Consider the following 15,512-nt stretch of genomic DNA (forward strand, 5'->3'; position numbering starts at 1 on the left):
CCCTTTTCTTTCTACCAATCAAATGCTCTTGGATTTGAGGCCATCCTTGGGATCATCACTGAGTGGGATGCACACACCATTCCTATGGGCCCTTAGACTTTCACCTGACTTCCTCCTACCATGTTGGCTCCTTCTAACCAGGAATGTCTCTCAAACATTCAGAAAAAGGTGTCATGATCACAGAAAGAAACACTAAAGACACACTCCTTGCACAGAAAGAAGCCGGTCAGCGATGGTGCCTTTTGGCCTCTTAGATCTGATGTTCCCCTCTGGGTTGTGGCTAAACTCATGGCTAAATGTGGCCCAAACTCTGCTAAGAGTTTACAGAGATTAAGGGATATTTGTCCACTAGTAAGCCCCAAAACATCTTCAGATAGGAGGAGATGAGGCACTGGCTGGGATTGTAGGTTGGAACAAGCAGAGGGAGCTGCTGCTTATTGGAGAACTTGGATCCACTCATCATAGTTTTAAAATAAAAGATTTAGACGAGATGTCTGCCAAAAGGTCTTTTATTATTCATTGGGGACGCATGAGACTTCCTCGGAGATGTGCTTTAGAAACAGAAATGTCAAAAATCCCTTGGATAGTTCTGGTGATTTTTGGCAAATACGAATAGTCTTGAGGTCTGGGCAGTTTTAGAAAAGTCTGGTTTACACGGGCTTTGCCCATTTCTCTGAAGTCAGTACTGCAGGCTTCAGTCGCCTTCACCTTCCCGAAAGGTAGTTGTCAACACTTCGCTGATCCAGACGGAGATGGAAGCGGGTGTAGGGCGTGGGAAGAGGAAGAGCTCCTGTGGTGCTTTCGGTGTACAGCAGCCCACAACCCTAGGGCACCAGCTCTGTGGACAGGACGCGCCAGGATGCGCTGGGATGCGTTGAAATGAGTTCCTGGACAAGCTTTAAGACTGTGACATCACCTCCCTCTACTCTTTATTTTGAACCAGAGCCTTACTGGTGCTGGTCCACGTCCAACTTTGACTTTAAAGGTATGAAAAGAGTTTGGGAACAATTGGATGCAGTTTGTAAATAAGCAACAGCAACATGTGACCAAATCCTTGGAAAACGATCTTCTTCAAAATGTGCTTAAGGATGGCCTTACGGTGTGAGAGAGGGTAGATGGTGGATGGTTAAAAATGCTTCCTTTTCTCTGCCTTTTTCTTTTAGATGTGGGAGGGAGGTACACGATATTAATGCTTTTAAAAAATTCTCCCTGCTGAGAGGCAAATGCAAAGCAGACCAGGTTTTAGTTTGCAATTCCAGAGATGCAGGGTGTCTTAGTGCTGTGAAGAGACCATGACCAAAGCAAGTCTTATAAAGGACAACATCTAATTGGGGCTGGCTTACGGGTTCAGAGGTTCAGTCCAGTATCATCAAGGTGAGAGTGTGGCAGCATCCAGGCAGGCATGGTGCAGGAGGAGCTAAGAGTTCTACATCTTCATCCGAAGGCCACTAGGAGAAGACTAGCTCCCAGGTCATTGGGAGGAGGGTCTCAAACCCAACCCCAAAGTGACACACTTCCTCCAACAAGGCCACACCTTCTCCAACAAGGCCATACCTCCTAATAGTGCCACTTCCTGGGCCAAGCATATTCATACCACTACCCTGGCTTACAGTTTCAGAGGTTCAGTCCATTATCATCATCAGGAAGCAAGGGAGCAACCGGGCAGACATGGTACCCGAGAGGGAGCTGAGAGTTCTACATCTGGATCTGCAGGCAGCCAGGAGAGACTGACTCTTCTGCCCTGGGCAGAGCTTGAGCACCAGGAGCCCTCAAAGATTACCTACACAGTGACACACTTCTTCCAACAAGGCCACACCACTTAATAGTGCCACTTCCCATGGGCCAAGCACATCCACCACACAGGGTTAATATAAGAAGGTATTGATTGGTATGTGTTGTTATCGCAGTCCATCAAGTTATGTAGTTCTTTTCTTTTTCTAGAAACTGTAGATGATCAAGGCATAGGGAGAATTTTGTTACAATGGAGCTAGTTAAGTTTACAAAGGACCTGTGACCCAGGACCTTGGCAGGGCACTGTAGAAGCTGGAAAAGCATGCACTTGCTGTTCGGTGCCGTGTTGTGATTTTAAGTTTACTTTCCACTCGATGGGTTGGATGGGGCCTAAGAGGGGTAAAGTGAGTAAACAGAGACACGAGCGTGCTCCACCTCTACCACTCGTTCACGTTCTGATCGCGTGCAAAGCACGCTCTCCTCGTTGGCACTGTGCTGGTAACAGTGGCTTTCTAACTTAGTATTCAGGTCACAGAGGCTGTCAGGTAAGACAATGAATATGACGCTGGCTATAAATGACGTGACATAGCACGTCTGTCCTTCTGGATAAACCCTCCAATGAGCTTGGTTCAATCTGGGAAGCGCTGATGGAAACTGATCGCAGGTTTGTCTCTCAAAAACCTGTGAAATCCTCCCGTTCGCACAGCCTCCTGTCTACCACCGTCTGGTGATGTCGATGTACGTCTGCAGTGTGGCACTGGCCTGCCTCCCAGGTGCTGGGGTTACAGGTACGTGCCACTGGCATCAGATCTAAAATCTCAATGTGCTGTAAGAAGTACCAGTAAGAAATCAGTCTGGAGGTTCCTCAGAAAATTGGACATTGAACTGCCTGAGGATCCAGCTATACCTCTCTTAGGCATATATCCAAAAGATGCCCCAACATATAAAAAAGACACGTGCTCCACTATGTTCATCGCAGCCTTATTTATAATAGCCAGAAGCTGGAAAGAACCCAGATGCCCTTCAACAGAGGAATGGATACAGAAAATGTGGTACATCTACACAATGGAATATTACTCAGCTATCAAAAACAACGACTTTATGAAATTCGTAGGCAAATGGTTGGAACTGGAAAATATCATCCTGAGTGAGCTAACCCAATCACAGAAAGACATACATGGTATGCACTCATTGATAAGTGGCTATTAGCCCAAATGCTTGAATTACCCTAGATACCTAGAACAAATGAAACTCAAGACGGATGATCAAAATGTGAATGCTTCACTCCTTTAAATGAGGAAAAAGAATACCCTTGGCAGGGAAGGGAGAGGCAAAGATTAAAACAGAGACTGAAGGAACACCCATTCAGAGCCTGCCCCACATGTGGCCCATACATATACAGCCATCCAATTAGACAAGATGGATGAAGCAAAGAAGTGCAGACCAACAGGAGCCGGATGTAGATCGCTCCTGAGAGACACAGCCAGAATACAGCAAATACAGAGGCGAATGCCAGCAGCAAACCACTGAACTGAGAATAGGACCCCCGTTGAAGGAATCAGAGAAAGAACTGGAAGAGCTTGAAGAGGCTCGAGACCCCATATGAACAACAATGCCAAGCAACCAGAGCTTCCAGGGACTAAGCCACTACCTAAAGACTATACATGGACTGACCCTGGACTCTGACCTCATAGGTAGCAATGAATATCCTAGTAAGATCACCAGTGGAAGGGGAAGCCCTGAGTCCTGCTAAGACTGAACCCCCAGTGAACTAGACTGTTGGGGGGAGGGCGGCAATGGGGGGAGGGTTGGGAGGGGAACACCCATAAGGAAGGGGAGGGGGGAGGGGGATGTTTGCCCGGATACCGGGAAAGAGAATAACACTCGAAATGTATATAAGAAATACTCAAGTTAATAAAAAAAAAAGAAAAAAAAGAAAAAGAAATGTTCAACATCCTGCAAATGAAATAAAAAAAAAAAAAAAAAAAGAAGTACCAGTAAGGGGTTGGGGATTTAGCTCAGCGGTAGAGCGCTTGCCTAGGGAGCGCAAGGCCCTGGGTTCAGTCTCCAGCTCCGAAAAAAAGAAAAAAAAAAGAAGTACCAGTAAGTTTGGGGTGTGCGACCCCCACTCAGGAGGACAGGGAGGAGGAGGAGGAGGGGGAGGAGGAGGTGGGAGGAGGCACAGCAGTGGGAAGTCGCACCCTCATGCCCACCTTATTCAGAGTTAAGGTCAGGTTGGAACTTTAGAAAGGTTACTCCTGAAGTAGGCGGTGAGCTGCAGGGGCAGGGACTGCAGGGACTGCAGCCACGAAGGCTCTTGCAGCCACTCAAAGCAGTGAAGGTGGCCTGACCAAGGGAGTGGTGTGGGAATGATGGGACTGCTGCATGAGGGTGGTGGACAGCGAGAGAGCTGGGAAAACAGGAGAGCTGGGAGCTCCTGCCAATGACCATCCCCAGCCAGCATCAGGCTGGGGGATGGGTGTGAGGAGAGGTGAAGACTAAAAAGACCCAGGAGGCTTCTCCCAAGGCTTAAAATGAATTGTGGTAAAATGCATCTAGCCGCAGGCATGTGGCACACAACTTTAATCCCAGTACTCAGGAGGCCGAGGACGACTGATCTCTCTCAGTTCGAGGCCAGTCAAGGCTACATAACGAGACCCTGTCGCAACAAACAGCAGGCAGAATGCACATAGCAATTTTGCCATCCTAACCTTTGAAAACTGAACCAAGTATACCTTATTACAGGCAATAAGAATGTGTGTGTGTGTGTGTGTGTGTGTGTGTGTGTGTGTGTGTGTGTGGTGGAGTAGAGAGAATGGTTGCACAGATAAAGTGCTTGCTGTTCTCCCAAAGAGCTTGGGTTCATATGAAAGCTGCACGCTGGGGTAAAAACTATGGAGCTGGGTGATACTAGTCTTCGTACTAGGGACAGAGGTGGGAGGATCACAAGTTCAAGGTCAGCCTGAACTACATAGTGAGCTCAAATTGAGTTTGGGCAACCCAGTAGGATTCTGTTCCCGACTCCTCACAAAAGTATTCTTACCATCACGGATGTTACCATAATCACCTTCCTTCACAGCACTGTTTTCCTCAGGAAAACCAAAACTCCGTTCCTGACAGCATCACCAGTCCATGCAATTCTATAAAGCTCTCAGTGAACTTGGCTATTCTAGGAGCCCCTTATAAATGTTATCAAGTAATATTTTCTCTTTGTAGCTGACTGATTTTGCTTATTATAATGTCCTCAAGTATATATATATATATATATATATATATATTTTTTTTTTTTTTAATTATGCTGTTCAGTGGGGTTGGGGATTTAGCTCAGTGGTAGAGCGCTTGCCTAGCAAGCAGAAGGCCTTGGGTTCGGTCCCCAGCTCCGAAAAAAAGAAAAAAGAAAAAAGAAAAAATTATGCTGTTCAGTAAAAAATGTAGTTTACATTATGATCTATTACATGCAAATGTGTTATTGAAATTATCTCATTAGTAGGTTTTGTATAGTGTGTATTGTCTAAGTAAATATTAGAGATCCAAACCACAGTTCCTTGAGGTGAAGTGCTTGGACATACTCATGCTTCTTTAAAACAGAATCCTGTTACAACCCTGTGATCAACTTCTCAACACACTAATGGGCTGGGATCCCTAGTTTGTAAGTGATCGGTCTGTTCAGACAGTGAAGTTATCCAGGAAAACAGCAAGACCCAGCCTGGAGCTGTGCCAAAGCCTTGACTGAATCCCGGCAGGCGAAAACTGCTGCATCCATTTGTCTTCATGAATGGCCTGTGACTGCAGCACAAGCTATTAAATTTAGGTTCAGACTATCAGTTTGTATTAAGTATAAACAAAATAATTCAAGGGTATGCTGACTTCTCCCATCGGACTGCAGCTGGCACAGGTCTTTTGCTTTGATTTATTCACTGCCAGTGACCATTGCTCCTCTTCCTCCTCCCCTTTCCCCATTCCCTCCTCCTCTCCCTTTTCCTTCCCTCCCCCTCCCCTCTTCCTCCTCCCCCTTCCCCTCTTCCTCTTCTCCCTCCCCTCCTCCTCCTCCTCCTCCTCTTCTTTCTTCTTTAAATCTCCTTTGTTTCCTGAGGCTCCACTCTGCTCTGGGAATGGGGAATAGGATCCAAGGCAGGAATGGTGGCCTCTAGATCTCCCAGAATCCCTAGAGGTCTAGACTCCCAGGAGGAAGGGCAGTATATGTTTTGGGTGGTGTGTGAGGCCAGCCCCCGGGCTGCATGCTGGGCTGTGCCTTGCCAAGAGCGGAGTGCAGGCTTGGGGAAGCATGAGGATGGAGAACAGACCTCTCTCATCCAGGATGTTCAGAGCCTCTCACCATTGCCTTCCTGGGTCACTGCCCTCTCCACTGTATCTGTTAAATATTAACGACCCAATGTCCCCAGAGAGTCACTATCATTAATTAGCTAATCTCTGTGGCATCTCACAGGGTGAGGTCAGGCCAGTCAGCATGAGGATAGCAAAGAAAAATTAAGCAGGAGGGGGAGGGGAGTCAGGACTCCGTCTCTCTCCGCTGGCCTCCTGTGTTCTGTGCCGCTCTGGCTGTCAGGGACATGGCGGCGAGGTAGGGACTAGATGGAAACGTGTCTGGATTTGGAGCAGGCTGTGTGATCTAGCCAACGAGAATCACAGAGAGCCTCAGGCTGGGCCATTTGAGTAGCAAAATCTTTATACCTTGAGAATACCTACAAAGCTGGGTGGTGTGGCACTTGCCTGACACAATGGAGGTCCAGCCCCAAGTGGAGAAAGGAGCCGAGAGAAAACTGGGCGGGGAATGAATATTCATAAAACATGATAATTGGACTGGAGGTTCTATTGTTCAAAACCTTAAAAGATTTTTATGCAACTGTTCCGCATATGGCTGTGTCTGTTACTCAAGGTTCTGTTTGAGCAATGACCGCATTTTACCCTTAGAACCTAGTGAGGTAAGAATGCTTAAGGACATCCTCATAGCTCTGTTCCAACCCCATAGCCCTGTCCTCGAAAGTCAAGTAGCTCGTTCTGTGTGAAATAGAAAAGGAACTTGAGTGTTCTCAGCCACCCCTAGGGCTTTTCTACATTCCGCCCAAGTTGCTCCCTCCAACCCTGCTTCCTCTGCCTAGCCTTGTCAGCCCTTGCTCGCACCTGGCCTAGCTGGGAAAGAGGACCCTTGGGGTCCTCACATGTGGGTCTGCAGGGGTAGCACTGCATATGCCCTGTCTGATGAGCGTCAAGAATTTGGTTCTCTCTGGGAGAGAAGAATGAAGCTTGGTCTAGACTCTCTCCCCACTGGTCAACCCAAGGCCCCAGGGACCCATCCCCAGCACCACAGAAATTTTTAGACTAAGATGATTAAACCGGACTGCTGGGTATGCCTGAAGGATTGTTTCAGCCCCCACACCCCCTAGGGGTTGGGCTGCCAAGGAGCGGGTCAGGATCAGCTACAGCAACAGCATACCAAGACCCTGTCCCCAAAAAGGAAAACAAACCAACCAATCAGGGCTGGCCCACAGTTCAATGAGTTGTAGCTGGTGTTAGGAACGTGGGAAGAAGTTGCTGGCACAAAGGCCTTGGGAGCCTCTGCTCCTCTGATGCTGACCATCTGCTGAGGGGTCCCAGGATGGCTGAGACGGCCCATTTAACCCAGGCCACTCTGCACACTGAAGACCACTGTTCTGTGCTGCCAAGGGTTGAGGAGGTGCCGTAGGGCATCCTGACCTAGTGAATGGCTGTCTTTGGGAGCCATGCCTTCTTCTCGTTGCAGGACCAGCTAATTTTCAGCAGATCTGAGCAGCTCCAGTGGAAGCTGTGTTTCAGGAAGGCCGTGTCTGGCCTCTGGCATAGAATTCAGGGCAGGAAGTGGTTCTTGGGGGTCGCACATTAGCTTCAAGCAGACAATCCCTGCTGTGGAAATCCATTTAAACACTGCCCGGATCAAAAGGTTCATCTTAATTTCTGTCTTGTTTTCCTGTCCTCACGACTCCCAGCTAAGTAGTGATTCTCTTCCTATTTTGTTGACACTGGCCCTATATTTTAAACTGAATCAAGTTTTCACCTCTGCTCCCTCTCTGAGGTTGAGGGAGGAGGCTGATTTGAGGTTTAGAGAGAGTTCAGGCCACCCACATCCTTGAGCCTCAGGAAGAGGAGCAAAAGGAACTTGCACCCAAGAACACAGTGTGCTCTCTTTTCAAAGGGCTACTTTGGTAAGTTCCCTTAGGGCAGCCTGGGGTAAACAAGGCTTGCATGAGGAGTAGGAGGTGAGGGGGCTGCAGAGCTTGTGTGAAGCCAAGTTTCTAGGAAAAGAGTGTGTTTTGAGTCAGGTGATAGGCCTGGATAATTCACACCACTTTATTTCTTTACTTCAAGAGACCTGGTTACTCATTAAGCCAAGAGATTCTTCTCATTCATTCAATAAACATTCACAGACCTAGGGTCTGGAGAGAGGGCATAGAGGTTAAGAACACCGGCTGCTCTTCCAGGGGACCTGGGTTTAACTCCTAGCACCCACGGGGCAGCTCACAACTGTCTGTCACTCCAGTTCCAGGGGAGAAGACTCCCTCTTTTGGACTCTTTGGTCGTCAGTTGTGCATGCAGTGTACTGACAGACACAGGCAGAACACCCATACACATAAAGTAATAAATTAAAAAAAAAACATTCACGCACTCCCTCCACGTGTCATAAGTTAGAAACACGGAAATAACACGAACAGCTGAACTCCAAAGGGCTTAATAGTTTAGTGGGAATTCACTTAAGAAGCACTGCGATGTAAGTAAGTAAGGGTGCTCTAAGTGCACAGACTGGGGCTGGGTATGGGGGACGCATGCCCCTCCCTCAGTAAGTGGAGAAGGGAGATGCTGTGTTCCGGGTCAGCCTGACTATGAGACCATGTCTTAAAACAAGCCCTCCAAAAGGAGGAGGAGGAAGAAGAGGAGGAAGAAGAAAAACAACAACAAGCCATTGGGATAAACAAAAACAAACAACAAATAACAACACAAACCAGAACAGGAAACTAAAATATAATGATGATGATGATGATGATGATGATGATGATGATAATAATAATAATAATAATAATAATAATAATATTAATAAAAATAGAGGTCAGAGACCCAGCACTCAATCCACACAGGAGGGTGGGAGAGATTTGGAAATTCTCCCTAGAAGAAGTGATAATTGAGTGGAGCCCTGGACAAGTGTTAGTCAGACTTTTGTTAACGTGACACGATCCCTAAGTTAGATGATTCCTTTAAAATGAGGGAAGGAAGGGGTTAGGGAGCTGGCTTAGTCAGTCAAGTACTTGCCATGTAGGCACGATGACCTGGACTCCATGCCTGGCACACATGTTACAAACCAATCCAAACACCCAAAGCTGGGTCCTGAGATGTGGGCTGTGGAAGTGGGAGGCAGAAGAGTCCTAGGGCATGTTGGCCAGCCAGTCTAGCTGAATTTCTAAACCACAGTTTTAGTGAAGAGGCTGTCAAAAAAAAAAAATAGGAAAGGATTGCAAAAGCTGCCCAGTGCAGACTCTAGCTTCTACAGACACAAACATATACATGTTGCCCACAAAGGGTTAATGGAAGAAAGATTAATTTGGGCCCATGGTTTCTTTCAGCCCGGATTACTTAGCCCTTTTGGCCTTTATAGGCCTCTGGTGAGGCAGAACATCATGGTTGACAAGTATAGAAGAAAACTGCTCAGCTCATGGTGGCCAAGAAACAACGAAGGGGGAAGGAAAGGCCTGGGCTTCCTAACCCCTTCATGGCCTGGAAGCCCTTCACGGCGAGTTTCATGTCATACTCGGCACACTGGGAACCTCAATTGAGAAAATGTCTCCAAAAGGTCCAGCTGTATGTATGACATTTTTCTTAATTAGTGATTAGTTGAGGAGGGCCCAGCCTATTGTGGGTGGTGCCATCCCTGGGCTGGTGGTTCTGGGTTCTATAAGAAAGCAGGTTGAGCAAGCCACAAGGACCAAGCCACTAGGCAGCATCCCTCCATGGCCTCTGCATCAGCTCCTGCCTCCAGGTTCCTGCTCTGCTTGAGTTCCTGTCTTGGGTTCCCTTGATCATGAATTATAAATTATGGAAGCATAAGCTGAACTTCCTTCCTGAGTTGCACTGGTCATGGTACTTCATCACAGCAACGGTAACCCTAACCAAGACAGTCTCCAATGACATAACTTCCTTCAAGTAGAATCCTCTTCCTAAAGATACCATCATGCCCCAGTAGCACCACAGGGCTGCAAACACTTGAGCCTCAGATTCAGGGTGTAACAGGAAGGTTCAAAGAAATAGTCTAGGAAGCAGGGAAGTCTTTTACTCAAAACAGTAGAACTTCAAGACTAGACTTTGGGTGTAAGGACAATGAGAGGTGGTGGTAAGAAATAAAACCAGGACAGTACATGAGTAAGACAGGCAAACTGCTTCCAGAACAGGAAAGAGACTTTGTGTGTCTTTGAATGACTCTGGCAGCTGGGCCCACCCATGAGTAACCAGTGTCACTTCCTAGAGCCCTAGCCCAGGACTGAGCAGCCGGGCATGACACTGAGGCGGGGAGAAAGCAGGTGGACAGAGATGCTCGGCTGTGAGGAGACACAGACACTGTACCCTCAGAAAGATCAGAACACTAAGGATTCTTCCTGCATTCTTCAGGCCGGGAAGAGGTTCAGTGCAATAGGATGGGGTAGGGCTTGGCTATATGCTCGTTGTATTCTGTGCACGGAGTAAAGGACAGCGCACTGTAATATAGTGAGTGTGCAAGAAGTAGGAGAAGTGGTGTTATTGGAGTCGGGATACTCACTATTAAACGCCATGGCTCTCTTTGGGGTCTTCTGGGTCTTCCATGTTGGAAAGAACGGGGAGCCTCGGTATGGCAGTGCAAGGGGACCTCTGTCCTATGCTCCTCCCTATTACTGAGACCTTCCATGGGATCCAGTTCGGTCATGGGTGTGAATGGCAGCACTCTGTCCCTGCCCTTTCCTGGGGTGACGGGCCACACATGCAGGCACTCTGCTGCTCTCTGCTAGGGCAAACTTCTTTCTCAGTGTGCTGAGGGTTGGGAGAGAGAGAGAGAGACACGGGGCTTGGAGAGGACTGTCATTTAGTTTGGATGTGGTTGGCTTTGGCCCGTTGGAGTGGTGCCATTGTTTCCCAGAATCCAAATAAAAGGAAAGACGGTTCCAATGAAAGCACTGGGTGAAGTGCTCAATATGGACTTCGGCTCAGGCACATGCCTGGAGCTGTGTGGCCCAAGATAACGGCAGCCTTTCTCTGGCTCAGGGTCATCATCTGACAGCAAGACCTTTCCATCCCTTTCACTCGTCTCCTCCTCCGTCATTCCCGATTGCTCTTCTACAACCTGGTCATTTGGGCTTTAATCTTAGGGATAAAGGAGAGGCTACTAACGCACAGTGTGCTTACAATGACTACTGTATGCATGTGTGCCTGCATGAGTCTGTGGGCACCACATCCATAAAGGTGCCTGAGGAGGTCAGAGTGGGTCGGATCCCCTGGCACTGGAGTTGCAGGTGACTATAAGACACCTAATGTGGGGGATGGTAACCAAACCCAGGTCCTCTGCAAGAGCAGTAAATATTCTTGACCGATAAGCCATCTGTCTATTCAGCCACACTGTGTGCTTTGACAGGAGTGATTCTTTATCCCCCCTCCCCCACAGTGGTGCAGCGCACCTTGTGGATTACAGCATACGCAGGGGCTGCCTTTTCTATGCAAAGTAAACGGGAACTGTGCAACGCAGACACCTTAGTTCCTCTCCGAGACTCAGTAACAAAGCAGCAAATCTCTTGGGAACAACATTACCCACCATCTGGTAGAGACCAGGTTCTCAGACTGGACATTTAAATTGGTGAAAAGATGTCCCCCACCCCCGAGCTTTCAAGTCTTACTGTTGGCCTGAGTCTTTTGACATAAGGGCTTCGAATATGTTTCGAATCTTCCCTCTGTCAAGTTTCAACATCCACTACCCCCCACCCTGAGCACATGTTCTTCTGGACAGAAGAACAACCCAGAAATGCCTTATGCCATTCTGCCTCCAGTTATTGCTCCAGAAGTTCCTCCCATTGGATCGCCTCTCTCTGGCGCATCATGCTAATTGGATCTGCAGTTAGGCCTTCCTAGCCAGCCCAGCTCTAGGATACTCCACCATCGTCCTCTGAACTCATTTAAAAGTCTCCAGTACTCAAGCATCTCACCAAATCACTACTTAAGAATAACAGCTTCCGTGGGGCATTCAGATCCCATGTCTGTAATTCCAGGGTTAGGGAGGTGGAGGCAGGAGCATTGCAAATGTGAGACCCATCTATGCAGATAGTGAGAGGCTGTCTCAAATGCTCGAACAAACTAAAGACTGGTGGCGAAGATCAACCAATCATAAAGTGTTTGCCAAGTGCACGCAGGCCCTGGGTTAGGTCAGACACCGCAAAACCAAATGCAACTGAAACAACTGTAGCTTCCTACAACTCTCAGAGGAAAGGGTCTGTCATTCCGAAGCCGTGTGCATTTCACCCCAGACTCTCTTTCAGCAGTGTCAGATTTTCCTCCCTTGCCTTCACCCCAGGCTCAACAGTCAGATGTTCCCTCTACTACAGAGCCGTTCCCCGGACATCAGGATTAGCAGAAGACATCAAGGACAGGAGTCTTTTCCTTCGATGTACACACTATGACCCAAGTACCTGGCTCATGGTAGGTGCTTGGTCGGTACCCAGTGGACAGATGACACACAAGCCACATCTCTATAGATTGTCTTTTCCTTCCCTTGGCTTCATCTATCCTTTTGTCCCAATCTCTACTAAACCTCCCAAAGGCAGAGCTCTGACTTCTGGTTGCCACCCACTGGCCGGCAGGCTCCAGCGCCTCCAGCCCAGGTGAGTGTTTCCATTAGCATTTGATGCCAGAACGTTTGATGGTAGAAATAGCACTTCCGTGCCTTTCCCACTGGGCGGGCGGGCGGGCTCTACAGCCTCTAAGGCTGTAAAGCAGTAGCACCTGCCTTCCCAGGATTTGTCTTTGGATCAGCCCCGGTGCCAAGCAGCCCCAGCCTCTGGGATTCTCCTGTGCAGCAGACCGGTCATCTTCCTCTGGTGGCCTCCTGCACCAACAGCGCTTTCTGAGCTGCTCACAGCCAGGCGTCTGATGCTCTGCAAATGGCCTTTCCTCACCACACACCTGCCCTGAGAAGAGTGTGTAATGGAACTGACAGTTTGAGGGGGACCTTTCCAAAAGATTTACAACCTCCCAACCTCAGGCTGCTACATGCCAAACACCAGACAGACATTGAGGTGATAGAGTTAAATATTCCAGACTTACCTCATCCTCCCCCTCTGTTAAGGGTGAGTGTGCTGCTCCTTGTCCAAAGCCCAGTCCTTCTCCATATTTGGGAATCTGAAATGGGCACTAGGGGCACAGCCCTGTCTCCCTCAGTGTCTGCTGGGAGCTGTAGTTTCTGGCCACTAAATGTCCTTCCTTGAGAGGCTATCTACCAATAGGAAACCTGTTTCCACATGGGAGATGGAAGGACACTCGTAGGAGGCTGGCCTGCTATTTTCAGCTCTGGTTTTGAGTGAAAGGGACAAGTCTTCCGTAGCTCAGTCACCTAACCTGTAAAATGGGAATAATTACCTCTTCCTTGTCTTACTTTCCAAATTGTTTGTTGGGTAGGGTAATTAACCAGCATCCACAATGTCCTTTGAGCTCATTCCAGCAAGGAGTGCCTTATAAAGGAAAATTGTTATCTCTATAGGGGAAAATATTAATTCTGATTGCCTAATGACCTCCACAAGCCATCTCTGCCTACACATCAGGAAGATGCAGTGTAATTCCTGCTGTGTCTTTCACCCACCCTGTATTTAAGTGGCTTTCCTGCGTCTCATCCTATCTTCTCTCAGCATCTTTAGTTTCATGTCCTTAAGCTCTTCTTCTCTCCGAAAAGAAAAGATCAAGTTTGCTCTGTAAGACAAAGGCGAGAAAGCCGTGACGAGGAGGCTTGGATCAGTTTTGGAATCACTACCTTCAACTTCCTTCTTCGCAGCTGGCGATCGGTTGTGGAAGAGGCAGCCACCACGGCAGGCCACGGGACGTTCGAAGATCTGAGCGAGAACTAGCCTGTCTGGGGACTTGAGTGTTTTGACTCCTGGCGCTTTAGAGGCTGAAGGCTGGCATGGTGTGGTGGGGCCACAGTAGACAGAATCAGAGTGCTCAGAATCCTGGCTCTCTCGGAGGCTGCAGGTCGACCATGCAACCTCTCTGGCCTGTTTCTGTTCCTGTAAAATGGAGGTCACAATATGCAGTAAAGTGTTTCACAAGAAGCCGCACAAATGGGGTTGGGGATTTAGCTCAGTGGTAGAGCGCTTGCCTAGCAAGCGCGAGACCCTGGGTTCGGTCCCCTTTAGCTCAGTGGTAGAGCGCTTGCCTAGCAAGCGCGAGACCCTGGGTTCGGTCCCTAGCTCGGGGTGGGGGTGGGGGGTAAGAATAGCAGGGACTTTAAAGTCAGATACACTGGATTGAAATTCCCCTTGGATTATCCTCGGGAGTTCGATAGAGTTATTTACTCTGTCTAAACCTAGATTATGTTATCTTTAAGGCGTGACTGAGACGGTATGTAGTGACCTAGCACAGACACCAGTGCACAGTCAGGCTACGTTAAACACAGCTACGAACCTGTCGCGGCAATGCTCAAAGTGCTTCTTAATTTGTAAAGTACTGTGCAAATGGGAGGGGCCATCAGCATTCGACAGAAGAGGAGAAATAGAGTTCTGGAACTTTCCTTCAAGTTTCATGGTCACAAGGCCTAAGGGTCTCTGACTGCTTCTTAGCAACTGAGAACTACAAACAGGTAAATCACAGTAGCCTTCTTGAGTTCTTGTTTTAGGTGGTGGGCGCTGCTAACTTCCAGTTGTGTGCTAACGAGGACTCCCAGGACACACTGTGGGTGGGTAGGACAATGGGTCCGTGGTGGGAGGGGAGTGAAGCATAATTGTACGAAATTTCACAGATAAGACTGTGCGTTCATTAAATGTAAGGGTGTTGGCTAACAGGCAATTCCGTAGGCTCCTCCCAGGGACCTAGGAATCGCTTACGTCATCACCTGCTGCCATTACTTATCGCTAAGTATTACTTATCGGCAGTATGAAAGGATTCCCCTCCGCCCCCTCCATCCCCAGGTTCCCACATGTTCCTGTGTTTCCGACTAGTGTTCCCCCTCTTCTGTCCCTTCTGTCTGTCTCTGCCCCCCCCCCCCCCCCATTATGGCTCTGCTCTTGTCTGGCTGCCTCTACCCACTCCTTCAGGCCCTCACTCCTCGCCCTTCCCCCAAATAAACCCCCTTCAAACCAGGTCTATTGCGTGGCGTGATTTCTCAAAAGACACCTTGGCATGGACCTGCCAGGTACCCCACCACTACCACCGTATAATGTTTCATAATAAAGGATCATTTTGAATGATGGGGTTTCATGTTGTTATTCTCTTTGCCCCTGAGAGTTATCGATAGAATTTTTTTACTGTGGGTATATCTCATTCCAACAAGAATGACACAAGGCCATATAAGGTCTCGGGTTGCCGGGATGGAAGGGAGGGTCCTCAGTGCTCCATCGGGCCCACAGAATGCTTCTCCAGGAAAGGAAAATGGTGTCACTAGGATCAAGGCGGAGCTGGAGATCATAATGACAGAAAGTCAGAGAGAAACAGGGCCCTTATAGACAGCCCTGGAGTGGGGGTGGGGTGGGGGGACGTGTGCCCTTCCCCCTTACTCCTGTTTGCTTCGCGGGCTG

General features: G+C 48.4%; 1 long non-coding RNA gene across 1 annotated transcript; it reads right to left on the reverse strand.

Annotated features, from left to right (window-relative positions):
- Positions 1-493: 493 nt before the first annotated feature.
- Positions 494-14,861, reverse strand: LOC134486635 (uncharacterized). Its single transcript, XR_010065919.1, has 2 exons — positions 10,529-14,861; positions 494-2,557 (listed from the first exon to the last, which is right to left on the reverse strand). It is a non-coding gene; the product is annotated as an uncharacterized LOC134486635 (long non-coding RNA).
- Positions 14,862-15,512: the final 651 nt, after the last annotated feature.

Source organism: Rattus norvegicus, chromosome 4, assembly GCF_036323735.1.
Source record: "Rattus norvegicus strain BN/NHsdMcwi chromosome 4, GRCr8, whole genome shotgun sequence".
NCBI classification, from domain to species: Eukaryota; Metazoa; Chordata; class Mammalia; order Rodentia; family Muridae; genus Rattus; species Rattus norvegicus.